At 38.6% G+C, this 23850-nt stretch overlaps 1 protein-coding gene across 1 annotated transcript in view; it reads right to left on the bottom strand.

Moving 5' to 3' along the window:
- The window catches only part of KLHL14 (kelch like family member 14), a 98905-nt gene that overhangs the window by 30563 nt on the left and 44492 nt on the right, over positions 1–23850 (bottom strand). The window lies entirely within an intron of this gene.

The following is a 23850-nucleotide window of genomic DNA, read 5'->3' as shown; positions in this document are numbered from 1 at the left end:
TTCTCAGTTATGGTTGAAAATTGTATCTAACGGAGAGTTTCCTGACAATGAGTATTGCTTTGTTACTCCCTCCTCTGTGCAGTTAGTGTCCTGAATGCATGCCTTTACTGTACACTTGCCAAGTCATGATAGTATATTAAAATTTCCTGTTTTTTTGTGTGCCACCCTTAATGGATCTCTGAGCTCATTGAGGTTAGACTGTGTCAGCTCTACAGCTTTATGCCTAGCGTAGTGTCCAGTACATAAGGCTGGGTCAGACTCAGGCATACGCTATAACTTTTAATATCTAATACTTAAAAATATTACTGAATCAATAAATGTTAGTACTGCGAATAAGTGAATGCTGGCTAAGGGAAACTGTAGAATTTACTTCTTTGGAATTTGTAAAAAATATGATAGAAATTTGAAGGAGGGAGGAAGTAAAGGAAGAAAAGGGAAGAAAGAGAAGACAATATGCCTTAGATAGGATTCTATGGCTTCTAGGATAGATGTCATCTTAACATATGCAGTACATATGTTAGTTTTAAACAAAGGAGGTTTATAAGTTCTTCAAAGATTGTGACATATTTCTTTAGAAACTATCATAGATCTAACTGTGCCAAGGTAAAAAAAAATTAATAAATCCTTGTTGATTTATAGTTTTAGCTCTGAGTACTTACGTGGTGGGGTGTGGGGTGCACTAACAGCCAGTGAGGCTAAAGGGACTTAAAATAGCACTCCTATTAGCTATTGAAGCAAAAACGACTTATTTTTATTTTAATTGGAATATTTTTACTAATATGTTCAGAAATTATGATTGTATTATTACGATATCAAGTATTTTACTTTGGATTCTTCCTGTCATGTTAGTTAGAAATTAAAAAGTTTTATTTTTACTTTTGGAAAGTAAAAGGATATTAGAGAGTGAAAGCTGCAATCTTGTCCAACGATTTTTTTTTTCTATTTTATAAAGTATTGTGTTACTGAGACACATTGATGAAACATGCTAGTGCTTTGACGTTTCCTTTTTCTAAGTGCCAACACAATGTCTTCCTGATCGTATCTACTGGGGGAGTGAGAAATTGCACTTTTCATTGTTCTACACCTAAAAAGTCTCAATTTAGAAAAAGTCAACTCTGTAAATGAATTCAAGTAGTAAAACAACACATATTATTTAAATTCGTGAAAATAAAATCCTTGACAAAGGTCAAGGCAGCCAGTGCTATTTTAACTGTGGATCATATGGCAAGAGAATAGCAAAAATGATTGTGAAATAGCTGAAATGCTCTTAGAGGATAGCCCCAGAGTTGTCCCAAGTTATTGAGGCAAGGAGAAAATGGGTGTGGCTTATATAATGAGGATTTATTAGGAAGCATTTTCTGAAGTAGATCACACATACTCCATACTGGAAAGTGAACTCTAGTGGTTCACTTTAAAACCCATTATATACCAAAGGTACATCTAGGAATCATTTGTCCATCACCTCACTCACTCATTCATTTCATTCAAAAATATGCATTGAGGGACTATTAGTTATTGTGCCAAACTCTGAGCATATAAAGACTAATTGGACACTATTCCTGTATTGCAGAGCTCACAGTGAAGAAAGAAAGAGAACATGTGAACAGATAAAAAGGATACACAGTGCTCTAGGAGAAGGGCAACAGAAGCACCAGACAGGAAATGACTAAAACTTCAGAGAAAGAGAAGCTTAAGCTAAATCATGAGGCTAAAAAAAGATATTCTAAGAGTAATGTCTGCAAATTTACTTCCTTTATTTAATAATGAATGTCAACTATAATTTTATATATATATATATATATATATATATATATATATATATATATATATATATATATATATATGGCCACAGGATGTGGAGTACAGCATAAGAATAGAGTCAGTGGAATTGTAACAGTTATATATGATGTCAGAGGGGTAGTAGATTGGGGGAGGGGGTTATCACTTTGTGAAGGGTATAAATGTCTAACTATTACATTGCTTTGTACACCTGAAACTAATTAAAAAAAAGATATTGTAGTTTGCTACAGCAGCAAAAGACGTTATCAGTAAAAGGAACATGGATTCAATATTAATTGAGTGCCTACCATGTGCCAGACCTTGTGCTGGGCCCTAGCGATATTGTGTTTATTTTAATTAGATTGTTTTATAAAAATTGATTCTTAAAATTAGATCAATTTCCAAAATGTTCGTAATATTATGGTCCTATTACAACAACAACTGTTTTGTTGAGGCCAGAGAAAATATGTTTGAGGAATGTGGGAGCAAAGAAAACAGTGGGACAGTAGTCTACACTGTCCTTTTAGGCAGTTCTTCCCTCACCAACTCAAATTCCCTCGGGAGCACTCTCTCCTTACAGGATCCAGAAGTAATGGCCTCTGCTCTAATTAAATCTCTCCCAACCTTTGCAGCCACCTGATAGTTCTGGAAGCAGTTGGTAGGTTTATCAGAACTGTGAGCAATATTTGTGTTCCTTTCAGACCATCCCTCATTGCATTTCCTCTTGGGGTTTCAGGGTGTTACTGTGCTATTGAACTTACTTGACTGCAAAGGATATTTTGCTGTAAAGATTCAGAAAGATTCGTGACATATTTCTCACAAGGCCATTTCATGGTGTGCACCTTGTGTGTGTATGTTGACATGAACCTAGGTGTGTGTTACCTCTGGGAAGTACTCGTCAGGCTGGGCTATCAAGATTAGAGTGAGTCTACAGCTTATAACACACACGGGAAATTAAAGTGCAGCCTATGATCTCAGGAGGTAAGGCCAAGGTGGGTGGTCCTGGCCACCATGAGGCACCTAGAACCACCTCCTGAAGAAGTTCTGCCATATGTATTGCTGGGGAAAAGTGGAGAATTGGAGCTATGCAGTATGCAAAGAGAGAAACATGGCAATGTGATGAAAACTGAAGGTCCTTTTTCTCCTTTTTTGGCCCCATTTTTACTGGCAAAACTAGATGTCATTGAATGTTAAGTGATATTTACCTATAAACATTTGGCATGTGTTTTAGAATTTGGGCTGAGACTCTAAGGCTGACACTAATCTGAAGATATATGCCAGGCTTCCTATGCAGGACTTGCTAAAAGTAGCTCTTAAACTGGTTCTGACTGGTTGTATATATGCATGTACACACACACACACTAAAACACACACACACACACCACACACACACACACACACATTTAGCTTATATAGACAATGATGTGGAAGACTATTAGTCAGTAGGGTTTTTTTTAAGAGAGTGGGAGCACCAGGCGTTTTCCATTCACAGGAGAAGAAAAGCACCCTCCTCCTACCCTGCACCCCAAAGACAAAGCAGAGACTGGTGGCACAGAGACTCGGGTCAGATGTTTCCATGCCTCCTGGGGCTTGTCAGGCATGGGTGAAGTGTAAAGACAAGAGGTTGGCAGGAGCTGTCTGTCACGGGACTGTGAGGGGAGCGAGCTGGGGCAGAAGTAGCTGCACTTCTGCCTATGATGGGACAATGGTCCCCAGTACCTTCTTGTGGGCTGAGCTGGTGCAAAGGAAGTTTGCTTGGCTACAACCATCATGAAAGGATCCTGCACCCAAGAAGATTAATTAGCCGGTCAGGTTGACCCTAACAGAAGCTGTGTGGTGGAGAGCCCACGGTGCAGCTTATCAAAACACACTCAGCTTTACAGCATTTGCCTCCTTAGAGGCAACACTGGGTAAATAAGAGCACTTCTCCTTTTGCCTTCCCCACCTCCAGCTCTATCCCTGGTAGAGCCAGACCACTCAGGGTGGCTATTTTCTCCAGGGCGGGTCAGCTCCTCTCACCCTCATGTCAATATCAGTGTGTAGGAAAGGGTTAACACAGCAGGCCTGAGACTGCTATCCTTAGAAAGCCCTGCTTGCAAGGTTGGCCTGTGGCTGACAGCTGGGAACTTAGATTTCAGGAGTGTTCCCACCACCTCAACTAAGAGTGGCTGGCTGTGCCCAAATTGTACAAAGAATGTGATTTATGCTGAACACCTGCTTTTCTTCTGGGAGTATGGAATTTTGGTATGTGCTAGGCAGGAGATGTCTATCTGACCAGCCCCCAGTAGAAACCTTGGGTACTGAGTCTAAAAAGCCTCCCTGGCAGACAACGTTGCACAAGAGCTGTCATAATTCCGTGCTGGAGGGAGTAAGTGCGTCCTGTGTGACCCCACTGGAAGAAGGCTCTTGGTCTCATACCTGGTGTCCTCTGGACTTTGCCCCACGCACCTTTTTCCTTGGTGACTTTACGTGTTTTTGCTGTAATAAATTATAGCTGTGAGTACTACTATGTACTATGTACTACTATGTACTGATCCTGTTAGTTCTCCTAGTGAGTCATTGAACCTGGGGGTTCTCTTGAGGATCCCTGCTACAATAGGAGACAGAGAAACTTCAAATGTATTTAGAGAACAAGCTTTTGATTTAGCATCCTAGTGTACCTGGGGCTGCTTTAAGAACTTCCTGATGTATAGCCCACAGGGAGAGATGAGATATCCAGCAGAGAGGCTCTGAAGAATCAGTGGTTGGAAAGAATCAAGTTGTTTTCAGTTGGCTGTGTATGGGAAGCTTGTTTCATAAATGATTATCTGTGTATGCATTTATGACAAGACAGCTTCTGGAATCCTGAGGAAGGTTTTTTAGTTAGGGAAGCATGGACTCCAGATTTCCTCTGGTTGGAATCAATGTGCAAATATCCTGAGAGCCCGCTAGTGGCCAACACTGTCCTGTCACAGGTAGTAGAAAATTTGTCAGAGAACTTGACACTATGGCCCTTTTTATTTCTCAGAAAATGGGCAGTCAAGTTGAAACTAGTATAGACACACATGAGACCATTTAGAAGGACGAATACAGTGGTGTAGTAGCTTTGTGTCAAATAAATCTAGAGAAGGGAGAAGTCCCTGGGGCTTGGCTTAGTCAGGTAGCCATGTGCCATCTTCAGTCTCTCCCCAGCCATTATATCCTTCTGCTGTCTTCACAGGGTGCTTTACCTTGTCTTTAAAAAACAACAGAAGGTACAAACTTCTTTCCTTCTGCTGCACCTTCCGACTATCACTAGAGCACTCCATTCCCTGGGCCAGAAAGCTGGGCTCAAAATCTCAGTGCTAGACATAGTGAGAGATTGGTCTGGAGATGGTCCTATGACCCAGCCAGGCCCTTCAAAGCAGTTTTCATACTGGACCTGACAAGTAAAAAAAACTTTCCTTTCTGAGCATAGATCCTGGAGCTGCTTGTGACAATAAGAAGCAGGTGGGAGCAAAGAAGTAGCTCACGCAGTGAGGAGAAATGAGGCCTCCAAAGAAAGAATTCTGACAGGATTTTGAAATTCTGTTTCTGAGTCAACCCGAAGGTCTGTGTGCTGTCCTGCCCTCCTGGTTATGAGGCCCCATAAATCCCCTTTCTTTCCTGGACTTTTTTAATAGCCTCCTAACATCCTACTTGCTTTTGTTCTTGTCCTCTTTTGGTTTAATCTTCAGAGCCCTCAGAATGATACTTCGAAAGCCCAAGTCAGATGATGACATTCACTTCTATTCAGTCTTTTTCTTACTTCTCATTACCTTTAGAATGAGTTTTCAGAGTGGGCGATAAGCACCATATGGCCTGGTTGCTGGCCACCTTTTCTACCCCCTTTCCTACTACTCGCCCCTCACGAGTGGTGCTCCAACCACACTGGCTTCCTTGCAGTCTCCCCAACACCCCAAACACATTTGTTTTTTGAGATTTTGTTCTTGCTGTTTTCTTTGCCTCATATGTTCTTCATTTGTGTATTCTCATGGATTGCTCCATCACTGTATTCAGGTGTCTGCTAGAAAGAGAGAACTTATCTGACAATCCCATTTACAAAGGCTTCCCCTGTCATTCACTACTCTTTTACCCTTCTTTAGTGTTCTTAATAGCACTCCATAATGCCTATCATTATGCAGGTTTTTTTGTTTGTTTATAAACTACTTTTATGTTAATAATATAGCTGCATAGGTCGGCAATATACTAATATGTTAGCTGCATAGCTGCATGACTGTCTTGTGCACCACTGAATCTCTAGTACCTAGAAAAATGTCTCGCACACAGTATGTCCCTGATAAATAGTCATGGCAAAATTGTTTGTAAGGGCAAAATTAAAGTCATGGCAAAATTGTTTGTTATATTCAATTGCATTTCTGTAACTCGCAACCAATGCTTTTAAATTTCAGATGGAGAAAGTAAAGCAATTTGGTTAAGGTGAAACATTAATTTAATAATCGTGTGGCTTTAGCTATTTGGTTCAATATTGGAGACTTACGTGCAATTTGCCTTTTAAAACGCAAGATAGCACAGTGTCATACAGATCTAAGTATCATTCAAGTGCATGAGTTTAGGAGTCTCGATTTTCTTCATCAGTAAGATGTGGATTATAATATCTACCTCACAGGGCTATGGTGAGAATTTAATTAAATTGGATAGATTATGTAAAGCACCATGCTTATCATAGAAAACTGTAGAGGTTAGTTCTTTTATTGTCCCCTTTCTTTAGCTCCTCCACCAAATATTGTTACATTGCTTAATTTTACAAAGGGCAAAACATTTCCAAATTTCCCTCACTTGCAATATTAACTACTTAGTAAAAGCATGAAATTGCTAAAGCATAGACTTGATATAGAACTAACGTAAAACACAATTTTGACTTATTGGAGTAGAAATTCGTGGTTCCCAAAAGATGATCACATCTGGGTATATGGATAGGATGCAGTGATACAGGTTCCCAAAATTTCAAGAGTTACGTTGGCAATGCTTAAAGTGGTTTAAACTCATATTCTAACAATACACATTGCCCAAGAAGGATAAGAGATGCCATTTAGGTTTTTTTTTATTTTATTAGTTTCAGGTGTACAAAAGAACGTATTGATTAGATATTTACCCACCTCACAAAGTGATAATGCTAACAAGTCTACTATCCATCAGACCCCATACATAGCTAGTATAATACCATTGAATATATTCCCTATGCCGAACTTTACATCCCGTGACTATATATGTATTTTTAAATTATAACTGGAGATGTCATTTAGTGTTTGTCTAATATGTATTAGATATCTACTATGCGCTGTGCATGAAACAGAGAAGAATACAAGCGTGGTCCCTGACTATCAGGGGCTCACCTACAATAGTGGAAAATTTTACATGCACATGAAAATAAAATGCAAAGTAGACTGTAGGTAATGATATGAAAGAAGTCCAATGTGCAGAGAAAAATGAGGCAGATGAAGAGTAATTTTTAAATTTGTCTTGGAAAATAATAGCTACAGGTAGATTTGTGTTGGGTCCTTGAAGGAAGGGCAGGACATGGGCTGATGGAGAGTGGCTTGGGGAATTTTAGTCAATGCCATCTGTGTGCAAAAAGGCCTGGTGGCTGGGGAACTGTTAGGCAGCTTTGGGGGGCTGGAGTGTAAAGTAAGGTTTGAGGAGCAATGAGATGTAAAGTTGGAGAAGTAGCGAGAGACAAGGTCATGATGGTCCCTGAATGCCACAGTGTCTGTTACTCTTAGTGGAGAAGACTTGAAGTTTTAAGGAGGGGAGGAAAGCATGAACACTGTGGACAGATCCTGTCCTTAGATCTTGCTAACATTCTTTCATCACCTGGATATGTTTCTGTTAAAATAAAAAAAGCCATTGTCGTAAAGCTCAATAATCCAACAAAAGAGGAAAGGTCTATCGGGGAAGAACATAAAGAGGATAAACACCTCCAAAAGTGTAGACTCAGAAAGTGTAAAACATGACCACCCGTAAAGGCTAAGAGACAAAGAAAACGGGAGAGTGACACATCAAAAGAAGAAAAGAAAGACGATTAACTAAAAATGACAGTGGGTACAGGTATTATTTGTGGAGAGGGAGTAGGCAAGAGCATTTTGATATAATAAAGGGGAAGAAGAGAGGGAATAATCCTAATAAGTAAGACACTAGATATTATGGTAAGACTGTCGTTCAAACATCACTTCTAGCTCGGATTTGGATTCTCCTTCCCTTCATGTTGATAAAATGGGGAGTAACATTACATCATACCACAGAATGATGACTACGCTATGCATTATCACCCAACAAAGTTTGAATCACTATTTAGCTCTTACTCTGCAATAACATAACTAATGAATTGTCCTCTTTCCTCAGGAAAAGTATCAAAGGCTAGTAGCAAGGCCTACATCCATCAAGTCTACCTCCTTTTCACTGTCCCTCATACCCCATACCCCTCATGTCCTTATTTTCCTCCTGACTCAGCTTAGATTTCACCGCTCATCTTTGTAATAATTTCCTGGTGTGCACATTGAACACTCTTGTTCCTTTCTCTATTCTTCATACTTGCATAACAAAACCAAACCTTGGTTATATCCAGCCTCATGTCAGCACCCACACAGCTGAATGTGGCTGGAGATATTTATAGCAACCTGTGAATAGGCCTCATTCAAAATTCATGTTATTGTTGCTTGAAGTTCCTACTATGCTTCCCTATACCATTCATTAATCCTTCATTCTAGGTTGAGGATTAACAAATTATTAACAAACCTGGCCCAACACCCGTGTCTGTAAATAAAGTTTTATTGAAACACAGACACATCCTTCAGTTTATGTAACATCTATGTGGCTGCTTTCTTGCTACAATGACCAAGTTGACTAGTTGTGACAGAGACTTAACGGCCTGTATAGGATAAAGTATTTACTATCTAGCCCTTTACAGAAAATGTTTTCTGATCTCTGTCCTAAATGACTGTTTCACATCTTGTTTCTTCTCAACTCTCTAACATCTGCTTTCTGATTTACTTTGCGCTGATAACCTTGTTTTCTATTTCACTAAGAAAATAGAAACATTTAGAAAAGAACTCCCACAGACTCCCAGCATTGTATGCACCAAATTACCTTCATCAGCATATCTATACATACTTTTCCTTTCTTTTTGTTATTAAGGATAGATGGACCATCCGTGCTGATTTCTAAAGTCAAGACTTCCATTTGTGTGCTTGGACCCCTTCCCTCTTAACTACTCAAGTATACTTTTCCCAGCAATTTTTATCACATCCTGCATCATTAATTTTTCCCCATTATCAGATCTCTCAGCAGATAAACATGCTGTTATATTGCTACCTTAAAAAAATTCTTGCACATTAATATCCTCTTCTTCCTTCCTATCCCATTTCTCTGTTTCCCTTTACATAAATAATCCCTGGAAGAGCTGTCTTTACTCTTTACTCCAAGTTTCCAATTTTCCTGTTCCATTTTCATTTAAACCCTTTCCAGTTATACTTTCGGCTTCATCATTCCACTGAAACAGCTCTTGTTAACATCTATGTTGCTAAATAAGATGTAGCTTCTAGTGCTCATCTCATGTAATTGATCATTGGACATAGTATCATTTGACGTAGTAGATGACTCTTTCCTTCACATGTGTCCTTCCGGGAGACCATTCTCTCTGGGCCCTCTTTCTACCTGATTGGCATTCCCTACTCTGAAAATTTGCTGGTTGTTTCTCACCAACTCAGTCTGTAAACGTTGGCATGCCCCAAGAGCTTGCCCTTTTCTCAGAAATATTTGTACTACTCACTACCTTGCTGATTGATCTTCCAGCCACATGACTTCATAGCTCCACTTGGGTATCAGATGGGCTCTCCAACTTAACAGGCCCCTCCAGAAACCCCTGGTTTTCCCCTCCAAGCATTCTCTTTTCCATTTATTTTCAATTCAATAAATACAGATCTTCACTAAGAGTTTTTAATAGTGGTTTTCTACTTTTTTTGCTATGGAGAAACTAACACTTATTCAACAATCCCTAATCATCAAACACAAGTCTGGTTCCAATTAATTGCTGTGATAAACAACACTGAAATGAATATCTTCAAAACATATGGATGATTATCTTCTTACAACAAATTTATAGAAGTGGGACTGCTGAAATCAGGACCCTTAGATGTGTATTTCTTAAAACTCTATGTTTCATGTAATTTACATATAAATATATAATATAAATAAATGCATTTTTTCCAGATAACAATGTGACAGTGATATACTAACATTTATTGAAGAAAATTACATAACAAATAAACTATCAATAATTTAGTAATGCTCTTTTACTAATTACATATTAATTGCAATTATGAATCCAATATATGGAGAAGATGTCATAGAGATGTCTTTATATGCAATTTATAGAGAATGTGCCTTGTGACAGTGGATTCAAGGACCCTTTGTGAAAGTTCCATGGCTCTCCAGGAGTTTGCAACAACAGCTTTTGGTTGATGATGATTTAGAGAAGCAATTCACTTAGCATATGATCACAAATGGAACCTATTTCCTCTTTCATCATAGTTGCTCACTCCATGATATAAGAAAGGTTACAGTAGTAATATTAATTCTGGTACTAAGCAGGCAAGTAAAAAGTTCTCATTAAAGCTGAGTAATTATGGATACGTAGCCAGAATAAAGTAGGATTTTAACTGTGGGCTATTTAAATTAACTTCCTAGACTGAGTCTTTTTATGTGCTGTGAGGGCTTCCCTCTGGAATTCATGGCAACCACTTCAGCGATCCTCAGGCACTTGGAGAAATGCTGAGGGAAGAACTAAGGCTGTTAATTGCCATGGCTGCAGATGCCCCTTGCTGCATCCTGTTCAAACTCGCCTCTCTTGGACAGCTGCAGTTTTGACCTGAGCCACTAGATGGTGTACATTGTTCTTTGCTTGTCTGCCCAGAAAAAGCATCCAGAACTATGCTTGGATATGGGGCTGTAAGGCCAACAAAAACAAAGAGGAAAATCGCAACAGTAAAGACAAAAATCAGGGGGATCGCTTTAAAACTCTGGTATTTTACATGCTGAATTCAGTTTTCTTTTCTTCGATGCAGATCACGCTGAGGTGGAGAACATCAGTAGTATTTTCTTCACTGCATTCCTCCAAAATAATTCCAAATATTTGAGCTGGGCTAAAGCCTATGTCGGATTCTCTAGCTATTCCTGGTAATACCTTTGAACTTCACACTTCAGTGCTGAAGGCAATATAAGTAGTTTATTTCTCTTTTAGAAACTCCTATGGATACTTAGCAGGGATAACATATGGTAATATTGTTAAAGACAGATTTTTAAAACAGGCCAGATTTTCCAATAACTTGAAAGATCTGGAATTGTGTCCTGTGACAGAGATGTAATGAACTAGAATTTACGACTTTTCTTTCGTCTGTAAGCAACTTTGATCCATGCATCAATATAAACTTACGTATCGTGTACACATGGTTGGGAAAATGATTTGGTTTTCTTTGCTTTTTAGGGGATAATTCCACACAGGAGTCAAACATTTTTTAAATGGCAAATGGCTTCAAGATAAGAAGCACACATTTTAGAGAAGTTGAGAAACTAAATAAAGAAGTTCTCTTCCTTACCTTAAATTTCTGTCTCAGGTTTTTACAAATACACAGGTAGTTAACTATGGATAATGTTTTATGTATTAGCTTCAACATATCCTTTACTCTTTATTGAATTCACTTTGAAAATAGTACATTGTTTCCATGTAAGAAGCAAACATTTTAGTGAAGAAATTGAAAGAATAAAAATGGGCCCTCTTCCTTACCTTAAAGTGCTCTCTCAGATTTTTACAAATAACACCTGCATTTAAACTATGGATGATCCTTTTTGATTAAGTCATTTCAACCATATCTTCTACTCTTTCTTGTCATATTAATCTAGGTCTTGTGTGAATTAAAATCCTCATCTCAAGTCGCAGTCTAACTTTCTGAATTCTTAGTAGTTAAAATGACTGCAGCAATCACTGTGATCATCCTTTGGGGGGCGGGGATATTCAGACCAATCAGAGTCTTTGTGCCCACAAGAGCTGCTCCAAGCTCATTTCCACTACACAATAATGAGATGAAAATATGAAAGTAGATCTTCAGTTGGAAAATCGAAAAAGTCAGTGAAATTACTAAAAGGCCTTAACGGTACTTCTGAAAACAGACAATAATTTTATGTTCACATTTTTTGGATTACATTCATCTGACATTTAGAAGTAATTTTAATGGAATTTTTTTTTTATTAACTGAGAAACAAGATTTCTTGGACTATAATGATAAATGCTGACTATATTTTAAAAGTATAGTTAACTCATGATTATTTAGTGACCAATGGCCTGGTTCGTATATTATTCCAATATTATTATTGCTTTTGTTACCTCCTTTCAACCTGTCCTTTAGTTATTTAATTCTTCAGAGAGTGGGTAGAGCCAAAGGGCAGTGGTAAATGCAAATAAATTGATCATGTAACAGCTATGAAAGAAACTTTGATTTTTTTTTTTTTTGTGGCATGTGGTGAGGGAAAGGAGTGATAAGGTTGAAATTTTATAAATTATAAAATTTTATAAAATCCAAGTTTCCTTGGATTTTAACAATCAAATTGACCTCTTTACTTAATATAATGAATATTTAGAAATTGGTTGGTTTTTTCACATTATGTTTTGCAGCTAGTTTATGTTTTTAATTTTTTTCAAATATTACCTTTGTAGACATGAACCTTTTACATTATGATTCCTGAAAGCTTTAGGTTTAATATCTTATTATTTACGTATTCTTATTTGTCCTGTTGTTTTCATCTTCCAGTCTAGGTTGGGTTTATAAGAGCAAAGGCAATTCAGATTGAGACTGAAATGTCCTCTCTCCAAGTTTATCTCCCCATGATGATCAAGGTCTTGCAGCAAAACTCAAAAACCTCTCATGCAACATGTTGTACTTAGGGGTCACAGTAAATGAAGTAAATGGACTGAACATTTTATTCTATTTGGCCCAATTTTAGTGCATGAAAAAGTGTTATCAGTTCCTTTCATTGTAGTATGGGCAATTTTAAGGAAAGAATAATTTGTTATAACTGCAGTTTGATAATAGATTAAGTAAATCAATTGAATTGAAACATGTAGAAGTGAGAATTACAAGGGGAAGAAATTCCTCATGGTTGCCTTAAATTTAGGCTATATAATTCATGTTTCTTCATGGCAGCCAGGTGATGGATTGCAGAATTAGTCTATAATTCAGACAAAACATGTCAGAAAAAAAGGGGCGGGGGGCTACTACAAGATGTCCAATTGTTCCTTCTTTATCTACTCCTGAAAAATTCATTCATGTATTCATCCAATATTTATTTATTAAACCTACTCTATGTCAGGCATTGGACATACATAAACTTATTCTGTTAGAGTTGTCATTAGCTCTATTTGTCTCCATCTCTTCTCCCTTAGATCCCAATGATGCTGTTTGCTTACACACTGATTTCAGAATTTGTGTTTCTAGCCTTTTCTCCTCTGTCATATAGACCAATATTTTCTAGTCCTTTCTGGGTAATTTCCCTCAAATATCTCCCAGTCTTTAATTCATCCTTCTTTCATTGATACATTCACCAAGTATTTATTGAACACCTACAATGTGTCAGGCACAAGACTGGATGTGATGTATATAGACACCAATAACTCAACATGTTTAAGACTAAATTCATTTAATCCTCTTCTAAACTTGCTTCTTCTTCTCCTTGGTTTCCTCTTCTGAGCAAAGGTATTAGCTCAAATTTGTCAACAAAGGCAGACTGTCTTTTACCTCCTACTGCACAATTACCAAATGATGTTTAACTCTATTTATGAAATGAGTTTTAATTTTGCCATTGTTTCATTGTTTTCATAGCCACAGCTGTAAATCAGGTTCCTATTATCCCCTGCCTGGGTTGTGTAATAAATGGTTACCCTGTCTCCAATTTCTCCTTTTCCAATTCACCCTAGATTAACTTTTAAAACACAAATTTAATTATGTTATTTCCATGCTCAAAGATTTTTGGTGACTCCCCACTGACTGTAGAATAAGATCTAAATGGTTTTCACCCTATCCTTTACACCTGATCTCAACCCACCTTTTAGCAGTTCCCAACTCTTAGCAATTTCCTAAATTTAAAATGCAACGTTACACTCTGCTTTTCTACGTTGCTCTCTCTCTACTTGGAATAATAATTCATCGCATTTGTATGTCACTTTCCATTTTACAAGGGACTTCCTTATGCACCTTTTGTGAAGTAGGCAAAGATTATTTCCCAGAATTTAAAACTGAAATAACCAAGGGTCTGAACATGAAAATGATTTACTGAGGGTCTTATGATTAGCAAAGGAGCCCAGATACTAAATATCAATGAGCACTAATACCCAAAAACAGATTAGATTGAGGGGTAGCATTTTTACCGAATTAAAGGAATTTGGAATATAGGTTTCTATCAGTATTCAGTGTCATATATTTTATCTAAGAGCTTCTTTTACACAGAGAGCCAATTCTTAAATTCCATATTTCTTCAGATTTATTACACTAATCAGAGTTTTAAAAAAAGAATTTCAATATTTTATAGTCATTCCGATAAGCTCCACCCTATTTGCCTGAGTCGCTTAAGCTGCTATTGTTGTGTAAGCACTATTCATTCATTTTTTTCAATAATTATTACATGTGCTTGATACAGTGGCTGCAAAGATAAATAAGCCATAGCATTCTTGCTTTAAGTATAGGAAGGCAGACATTTAAACAACTACAGTACAAAACAATAAGTTTTCTAAGGTAAGTATGGGCAGGGCATTGTAACAACACAGAGGAGGCAATAATCATTTGTTAGAGGTGGGTCAGGACTTACCCTGGCATTTTAGCAGAAAGTTCATGGCCAAGTGGGTGTAACATCCTTAGCACCCTGTACCTATTTTTATCTTGGCCTATCACATATGGAACTGATTCATTTCTGTTTATTGTGAAAATTGTGGAGACCTTAATAATACGGGCCCTGTATTCCTTGTATTCCAAATTCCTAGCACAAAGCTTGAAATAGAGCAAGTGTTTCACAGTGGTGTGTGGAACTAGACAGAGCTGAAGAGCCTTCCATGCAGCAAAAAGGGCATGAGCAATGGCCTAAGTGTCAGAAGGACTACATTTCAGGAACCAGCATGTAGTTTGGAAAAGCTGGACGAAAAGGTGTGGGATGGGAGAAACAGCATACAGTGAATTTGGGGAGGCAGGCTTTAGAAGCCATGCAGAGGAGTTGGATTTCATCTTGTGTGTTTCGGGAATTCATTGAAGATTTTATGCCAGGGACTGACAGTGTGAATGGAGATGAAGAAATGATTGAAATGGATACAGAAGATAATAATGACAACACTTGTTGACAGGATGAAGAAGGGATTAGAGGACAGGTACAAGTCCGGCATCACACTTCGGTTTCCAGGTGGGGGAGATAAAGATGTCTACAATAGAGAACAACAAAGACAATGGGTTTGAAGGCAAGATAATGATTTTAAGGCCAAATGGAGATGTTCAGGAGGCAGTTGGAAATACAGAAGTGGTCGGTTTCAAGAAAGAGAGGTCTGGGAAGCAAACATAGGTTAGCAGACCATCATCAACTATTATGGATGCCACAGCACAGGAAGGGTTTTAGGATTAGAAAAGGGCTGTGGATGATCTTCAGCTGAACACTAGTACTTAAATAGGCATCCAGGAAGGTACGCGAGAAAGCATGTTTTTTTGCAATACTCTATTTTCAAGTAAAAGGTGACTTAGCCAGATAGATATGACTTCCATGGAGATGAAGCATGAATTAGGAGTACTCAAATTAGGAGTACTCAAAGTGCAATGGATTCTCTCTGGACCAGAATGCATTGCCAAATAAAACTCTCTGCGGTCTACATGATTTCACTACAGGCCTACACAAGCTTCTGTACCTATGTTACTAGTTGTCATGACTTTACTTTTCCTCAAGGTCTCCCTCTTCTGCTCCCATGAAAGCACGTGTATTTTATGATTATCCTCTTCACATTGCCCTTATCAAATGGAACTATGAGAGAACAGTGAAATGGTGCAGTGGTTAGATGAAAAGTGCAGTTGCAGAACAAAGTATGTTCTCCAAAGAGAAGGTGCTTTACTCCCACGTGGGCCAAGAGCATGCTCGTGCTCTGTGCTGGCAATGTTTGAGCCACTCGAACAATTATATCCTCAATTCCACACACTTAGATAACATTAGTAGGCAGGGGACAACAAAGTGGCAAAGTCCACATTAAAAATCCTGCCGAGAGGAAACCTGGACATTTCTTAGTCATCTGCAGAGTGACGTGCACCTTTGGGAAGTTTTCGAGAGGCAGAGGGGTACAGCAGTTTTCTGCTGGCTTGGTGCCCTGGTGCCACACGTCACAAGAACGTGCAGATAAGAGATAAGCGCTTCCTAATGGGAGCCATCTATTTAAGGGATAAAAGATAGGGGAAAAAATAACTGTCAAACTAGATTTTTATTGAAATTAATAATGCTCATTAAAAATGATTCGTTATTGACATCTACATTCATGGAGCATTTGTGCGGGCTTGATTCCCATGAAATTTGCAGTTTTACCTGTTTTCTGTTCACTCATGGGAAGGTTTCCTCTCTCCCAACCTTGACACATTCCTTTAACATGGTTAATTAATCCAACTTCTGTTTCACATGACTGGACTTCCTCAGTTACCAATGTGAAAATTTTTATTTGGTGAAAAATGTTAGAACACTTAATTCTCCAGGGTACACACGTTTGGAGGAGCTTTCTCTAGTAGTCTCAAGCACAGTGAACCTACTTGCTTGACTCACCCATTTAAATCCACACATACCCAGCTGACTTTGAGAAATAGTGTGAGTCGCCCATAGGACCCTCCTAGCAACGGCTTTTCCTTCAGCATATAGTGACAACAGGAAACCCCAGCACAAACCTACAGTATCCCTTAGACATGTAATGCCTTTTTTCAATCAGAAATGGAGCTTCAAGTGTAATGTGATATGAACAACAATGAGAGAGAGAGAGAGAGAGAGAGAGAGAGAGAGAGAGAGAGAGAGAGAAGAAGGAGAAGGAGAAGGAGAAGGAGAAGGAGAAGGAGAAGGAGAAGGAGAAGGAGAAGAGAGGAGAGGAGAGGAGAGGAGAGGAGAGGAGAGGAGACTGGGAAAATGGTGAGCAGCAATACCATAGCAGAGCTGTGTTCTGTAAATAAGGAACCCACAGAACCCAATAGGGATCTACTCTATTGATGATAGCAGTCTCGGTTCTCACCACAAACCCCACTTGCGCTTTCTGATAAAGCTGAGTCTAACCACTAATTTTTACTGTGTGACACTGATGTGTGCAAAGCATAATGCTATACCATGGAGACTGTCTTCAGCTGGCCAAGAGAATCACGGGGAAAAAGAAAAGTTATCCATCTTTTAAAAGTCAAACAAACACTCCTGGTCATCCTTACTGTGGAGGATGGGCCTAGGGTAATACTGGCTACAGGCTTGACCTATAACTAGGTGACAGGTTTGGTGGTATTACATCATGTCACTGATGGAGGTAGGTAGCAAGAACTCCACTCCAATTTGTTAACTTGATAGTGGGCCAGTTAAACCCAGTAGAAAATATAAAACAGCTCAGGTATTAAGGAACTTGGGTAAGCGAAACTAGATATTACAGTTCCCAAGAACTGAAAATGTAAGTGTATTTTGACATCTTTAATCATAGATTTTGATTTCTAATAAAAGGCAGTTTCATGAATGGTGAATGCTGGGCATCTTCTGATAGCCCCTGCAGATCCACTCTCCACCCCCAATGGCCCTGCTTCGTTCTTCTGGGTACCACTGGTACTAATCACATCTTGGGCTCCCTTTCTTCTGGCTTTGGGCTGGATTTGGTTTCAGAAGACTGAGGGAGAAAGGGGAGGAAATTCAGGATATTTCCTCCCCTGGTTTCCTTCTTCTGGGTCAGTGTGGTCTGCCTTTCTTATTTGAATGAAAGTACTGTTAAGTGGTCCTCTCAGCACAGCCTTTTCTGTCTCTGGGTCTGGTAACTTCCCCCTACTCTTGCCTTTCTGGTCTAGGCGTGATAATAGTGTCCCACTGTTATTAACCCTCGGGGAAAGGGAAATTGGGTTCACTACTCCTTGAGGTGTTCTCAGCCCTTGCCCACATTTCTAAGTAGCTCTCTCATTATTAAACAATATCATCCGTTTCCTGTTGGAATCCTGTGCTGCTCACCAAGTATGCTTCAGCTGTCATATGACAACTTGTGAGTGCTTACCTCTGCATTATTTGCAACCAAGAAGCTAATTATTTTCCTTTCAAAATGGCTTGAGTGAATTGAAAACTTCTGATACATACTTTTCTAAATAACTCAGTTGGAAAAAAATACCATATTAGAAAGAGATCAAATAATGTCAGTTACAGGTCAAAGAACACCTAATAAGGTTTCATAGAACACGGTTTAATAGAGAGAACACTGAACTAAGTTAGGTCAGAAGCCACCGGTTTAGGCCACAAATTCATCAATTATTGCATGACCTTGACAAGTCACTTAACTGCTCTGAACTTCAGTTTCCTCATATGTCAAACAGTGATAATAATGCCTGACCTGCTTGTCTCGCAGGGTTATTATGGGGGACCCAGTGAATGACAGATTCGAAAGTGCTTTTCAATGGCAAGGACTAGATAGGCATATTATCCAGGGTGGTTATGAGGATAACATTCATCCAATAAATAAACATGGAACATCCCATTATACTAGAGACCCCTCAATACATGTCTACTCTTCTCCTTAAAATTATAGTGCCAAGCCGAAAGCAGTGCAGTATTTAATTTACGAGGTAGGCCCTGAAGCCAACCGCTTGGGTTTCTAGTCTGGCTCCACCACAGATTAGCTTGGGCACACTCTTTGACCTTGGTTTCCAAACCAACAAAATGGGGATAACAATGATTTTCACCTCACATTGCTACTCTGAGTATTTAATGCGATAATACACGTATGGCTCACAACACAATGTCTAGCACGTAGAAGTTCTCCACCTGTGTCGGCTTCAAGCCACAGAGGTAGAGAGAGAGCACCTCAATGAAGATAGTGTGACACGGTGGTCAGCCTCCCGGTTGTGGAGTCAAAATTCATGCTTTGGAACATTAACTCATATATTTACTAACTGCAAATTTGAACAAGTTATTTAGTCTTCATAAGCCTTGTTTTTTAAGTCCTTATTAGGGTAGTTACATCTGCCTTAAAATGGCTTCTTGTGATCATTGAATAAGAAGATGGCTGGAACATGCTAAATACAATGCTGGGCACATAATAAGTGCTTATTACCATTTTGGGGTTGCTAACACTAAAACTCCCCTTCTTTGTCTTTTTATCCCTTACTTCTTTTGCCTGTGTAGTCTGCAAAGAGGCTGCTTCATGTAACAGGCATTTGTAAGTTCAAAGATAGAATTAAGATAAGCAGAAAAATCTAACTACACACGTGTGAGGGCTGGACATATATTTGAGAGGCTGACATTGTCTCAGCGTGAGCACTATTTAACCTCCTGGAGGATCCCCTGGCTAATGAGGCAATGTTTAGCTACTGTTGGTACTTGCTTGTGGCCCTGGCAAGCGTGAGAATTAATGCCCTGACTCAACATGTGCACCGTGTCCGTGGAGTATGTCCTGTGAGCCAGGCAGGTGAGTAGAGTTAGTCAGCAAGGCAGATGTAGCGTCTGCCCCCATGTTGCTGGCAGAGAAGGTGTTTCATTTATGTTTAGAATAGAGTCTGTCTCTGAAGTTAAAGAGGAAGGTCACAAAACATTCCCCAAGAGTCAGATCGCTTGTGACTTAAGAGCGTGATCTCGGGAGCCACACTACCTGAGTTTGAATCGTGGCTTCGCTTCTTACTCATGGATTGGACCAGATATTTTACCTCTTTACGCCTTGGCTCCTCCTCTATAAAATGGGAGTCTCAGAAGAACTTGCATCAGAGGATTGTTGTGACGATTAGATAAGCTAACACCTGTAAAGGGCTTAATCAGTCTAATAAATGTTAGTGATGATTGGCGATACCATGATGAAGATTGTTTTACCACCAAGGGGTGTGATGTGTGAATAAAATAGGTATGTCCTTCGATTAGAGTGTAATGGTTGGCAAACTACAGCCCTCTACTTAATTTTATAAGTCAAGTTTTATTGGAATGTGGCCATTCTTATTCATTTATATTGTCTATGGCTGCTTCCATGCTACAATGGTAGAGATGAATAGTTGTGATGAAGACCTTGAGGCTGCAAAGCCCAAAATATTCACTATCTGGCCCTTTATAGAAAAAGTTGGCTGACTCCTGGAAAGACAATGATACTTACAGATTTTTCTCAAAAGGAAAAGTATTTTTTTTATGCTCTTTATTCATGTACTCTGGGAAATAGGTTTACATTCATGTGTTTGCATTGTGTCAAGTGACATATTATATATTGCAAACAAGTGAAACTCGGAAGACCTCAGAAGGTATTGCTTTGAGTTCTCCCTGCCCCCATCAGTTCTACTTAAGGAAGCAACGTGCATGAGGGTGATGCTACTAACCTTTCAGCAAAAAGAAATGTCCTATTATTTTCCAGTAGCATTAATGGATTTGCACTGTTCCATCCTCTCTTATAGTGGGCTTCCATTATTAATAGTCACATATCCTTATATGGAACTGGTCGGGATAGAGCTTGTGTGTGGCTTGGAAAAAGAATTCTTTCTATGAGTATATGAAGCTAGCTGAGCTGTGAAAAGAACTGAACTCTCATCCTTGGTTTTCCACAGAGCATGACAGAATCAGGCATTGGCTATCGTATTTGTAAATGACTAAACTTTATTTGGTAAAAGAAACAAAAGCTGCTTCTTAAAGAAATATGTATTTTATCTTTCTATTTTCTTCTTTTTTTTAAACAGAATGTGGGAAATTCAAAATGTCTCCAAAGGTCAAGGAAGGTTATTTCATCTAGTGAAAGTGCTTGGTAGTATCACCCTTTTGGTTTCACCTTGAACCCAAGCTTTTCAGTTCAAGGCTGACACTAGAGTAAGGCATAGGAGATGAAACCCCAATGCTGAGATCAGCAAATTAACCGGACATCAGAGATACATATAAATTATGATAACCATTATGGATTGTTTTCTGAATTAGGTCTAGAAACTTATTTACATGCATTTGTGACAAACACAATATAGGATATCAAACCTTGCAAATTTAACAACAAGATTGAAAGCAAATAAGCATTGCACTTCTCCTTAATTCATTGGCACATTTGTCTTTTGATTATCACTCAGGTGGGGAAAATGACTTGGGTTTTTGACAAGAGTAAAGACAAAAAAGGATGCTTTATCGTTTTGTTAAAAAATGAAAGCTCTAAAGTGGGAGAAATAATTTAATCCTAGGAAATGTTTATGCACATACAAGAGCAGCTACTGATATTTGGCAAAGTTAATGATTCCGGTTATGAAAATCTTCAAACAAATTTGCGAATGAACAGGAAATGAAGGTCTGAGGTTCACCAGTATACCACAGACCGAGGAGTATCAGAGAAAATAGACAACTAGGAGAACGTAAAAGCACAGATTTTTCCCTCTCTATAAAAATCATGTCCTGGCACACAAATCTCACAGTTATGATTTTTGCAAGTGAGGAGGTACACAGAGAGCAGTGGCAGGATTTGCAAGTCCCCTGGAAGGGAAGATCGCCTCATTCTAAAATAATTTTCACCCATAAATAACCCAATACAGTACTCTTCCTTCAATCCTCAATTAATTACAAAGGGGATAGCAGAAGGTTCAACAAATAAACATGCACATTTAAGATATTAATATATTCCATTTGTGTAGAGAATATTCCACTTTAGTTTGCATAACATGCTGAAGTAGCCTATCTAGTCTTGCTTCACCTTTAATTATTTTTACAATATGCACTCTGTTATTACTACAGTAATGTGAAACAGTAAAGAGTGAAGGCGCTGGAGCTTTATTTGGGTACACATTTTGGCTGTGTCATTTACCATCTGTGTGACCTTGAGCAAATTACTTCATGTTTCTGTGCCACCATTTCTTCATCTGCATGAGAATCATAGTTCCTAATACCATAGACTGTTGTTGAAGAACTAAATGAATAAAGGCAAGTGAAGTACTTAGATTGTGTGCCTCACAGGCAGCATCTAATACCTGTTTGTTTTGTTATGTTTCTTCCTTATGTGTGTCATTTGCTAGGTATACTAGGTTGAATTGTGTCCCCCAAAAAACATATGTTTAAATCCTAGCCCCCAGGACCTGTGAAGGTGAATTTATTTGGAAATTGGGTATTTGCAGATGTGATCAAGTTAAGATGAGGTCATATTGGATGAGGGTGGGCTCTAAGGTCAATGACAAATGTCTTTATAAGAGAAACGAGAGGAAGATTTAGACACAGAGACACAGAGGAGTGACACAGGGAAGAAGGCCACGTGAAGACAAGGCCAGAGATTAGAATCATAAAGTTACAAAACAAGGGATACCAAGGATTTCCAGGAACCACCAGAAAGAAAAAGAAAAAGGAAGAAGAAAGAAAGCATTCTCCCCTAGGGTCTTGGTCTTGGGAAGGCTCATGGTCCTGCTGCCACTTTGATTTCGGACTTCTAGCCTCTAGAACTGTGAGAGAGTAAATGTTTGTTGTTTGTAGCCATCCAGTTTTTTTGGTACTTTGATATGGCAGCCCCGGGAAATGAATATACCAGGTAACCCAGAGGAAAAAGTGGGGATTTGTGGAAGGAGAGAATAAGAAAGCAAAAGTATCTAGAAGAGGGCTCACATGTGGCTCAGTCGGTGTTCTTTGGATTTAGCTATTTTATAGGGTCACCTATTTTTTTTCTTGCTTAGAGGGGACTAGATTTGGGCCAGCAGGGTTGTGGTAGCAAGCAGGTCTCCTAATGCATATGAACATATCACACAGCTTTCTGCCATGGAGAGCTATGCTGTCCATACAGAAACCACTTGTCGCAGGGGTTATTGAAATGCAAATCTATTCAAATGAAATAAAATTAGAAATTCAGTTTCTCCTTTAGTAGCCATATTGAAAGTACTCATTAGCCACATACAGCTAGTTGTGGCTCCATTGGACTGTGCAGATATAGTTGCATAAAGTTCTCCTGGACAGCGCTAGACAATATTTTTATTATAATAGGATTTAGTTAGAAGGCAAGTAAAACAAGCAGACAGGTTGGGCAGAAAAAAGGAAGGTCTCATTAAGGCAAGTAACTCTATGACTTATTTTTTAAAAGTGAACATGGTAGAATTATACTTTGATAGCTGCCACAAAGCAGGTCTCACTTGTTGAATGGTCTATTGTTTTCTTAATGTCATTTACAACACTGCTTTTCTGTAATTTGGACAAAAGATATTGTATTTGATTCTTCTAGTTTGAAAATTAGTATAGCCGCAAACTAGCTTATATCCAATGGCAGGCAACACGATGGGGAAGTATGGTTGGCTGTACCCTTGATCTGGTCAAAATATACCTCGTATTGAACTGGTTAATATTTTGGTCCCTTAATACTGTGAAGGAGGTAAACGCTATAAAGCGACAAATGAGATCAAGAAATCCGTGAGCTACAATCTCTCCTCCTCTTCAGATCTAATCATACAGATGAATAAATTGCTATAAAAAATACCAAAAATAAAACTAAAAACAATGACTGAATCTTTTTTTCTAAATCTCATGTACTCTGTGTTCAGGTAGCAAGAAATTTAATTCCAGTCGGACCAGTCTCCTGTGATTTTTTCTTCCCTTTTCATCTAAGATATTTTTAATGCTCAGAGGCATTATAATAGAAAAGCATGTATTTTTGCCTGGTTTATACCCATCATCCTTACCATTACAACAAGACAAAAGCATTAAAGTAAAATTAATCATGTCAAAAGATTTTAGCAAAAACAAGTGAGACCATGCATAAAGTATCGCTTTGTCTAGTGTGAAGTCACGCTCTGATTAAAAACATATAATGAAAGTGAAAGTGATACATCATTGCCTTAGCAGTAGGGTTTTCTGAAAGTGCTCTGTGTT

This window comes from Rhinolophus hipposideros, assembly GCF_964194185.1.
Source record: "Rhinolophus hipposideros genome assembly, chromosome: 17".
Lineage (NCBI taxonomy): Eukaryota > Metazoa > Chordata > Mammalia > Chiroptera > Rhinolophidae > Rhinolophus > Rhinolophus hipposideros.
The sequence above is the reverse complement of the archived record's forward strand: the minus strand, read 5'-3'. Positions and strand labels throughout refer to the sequence as shown.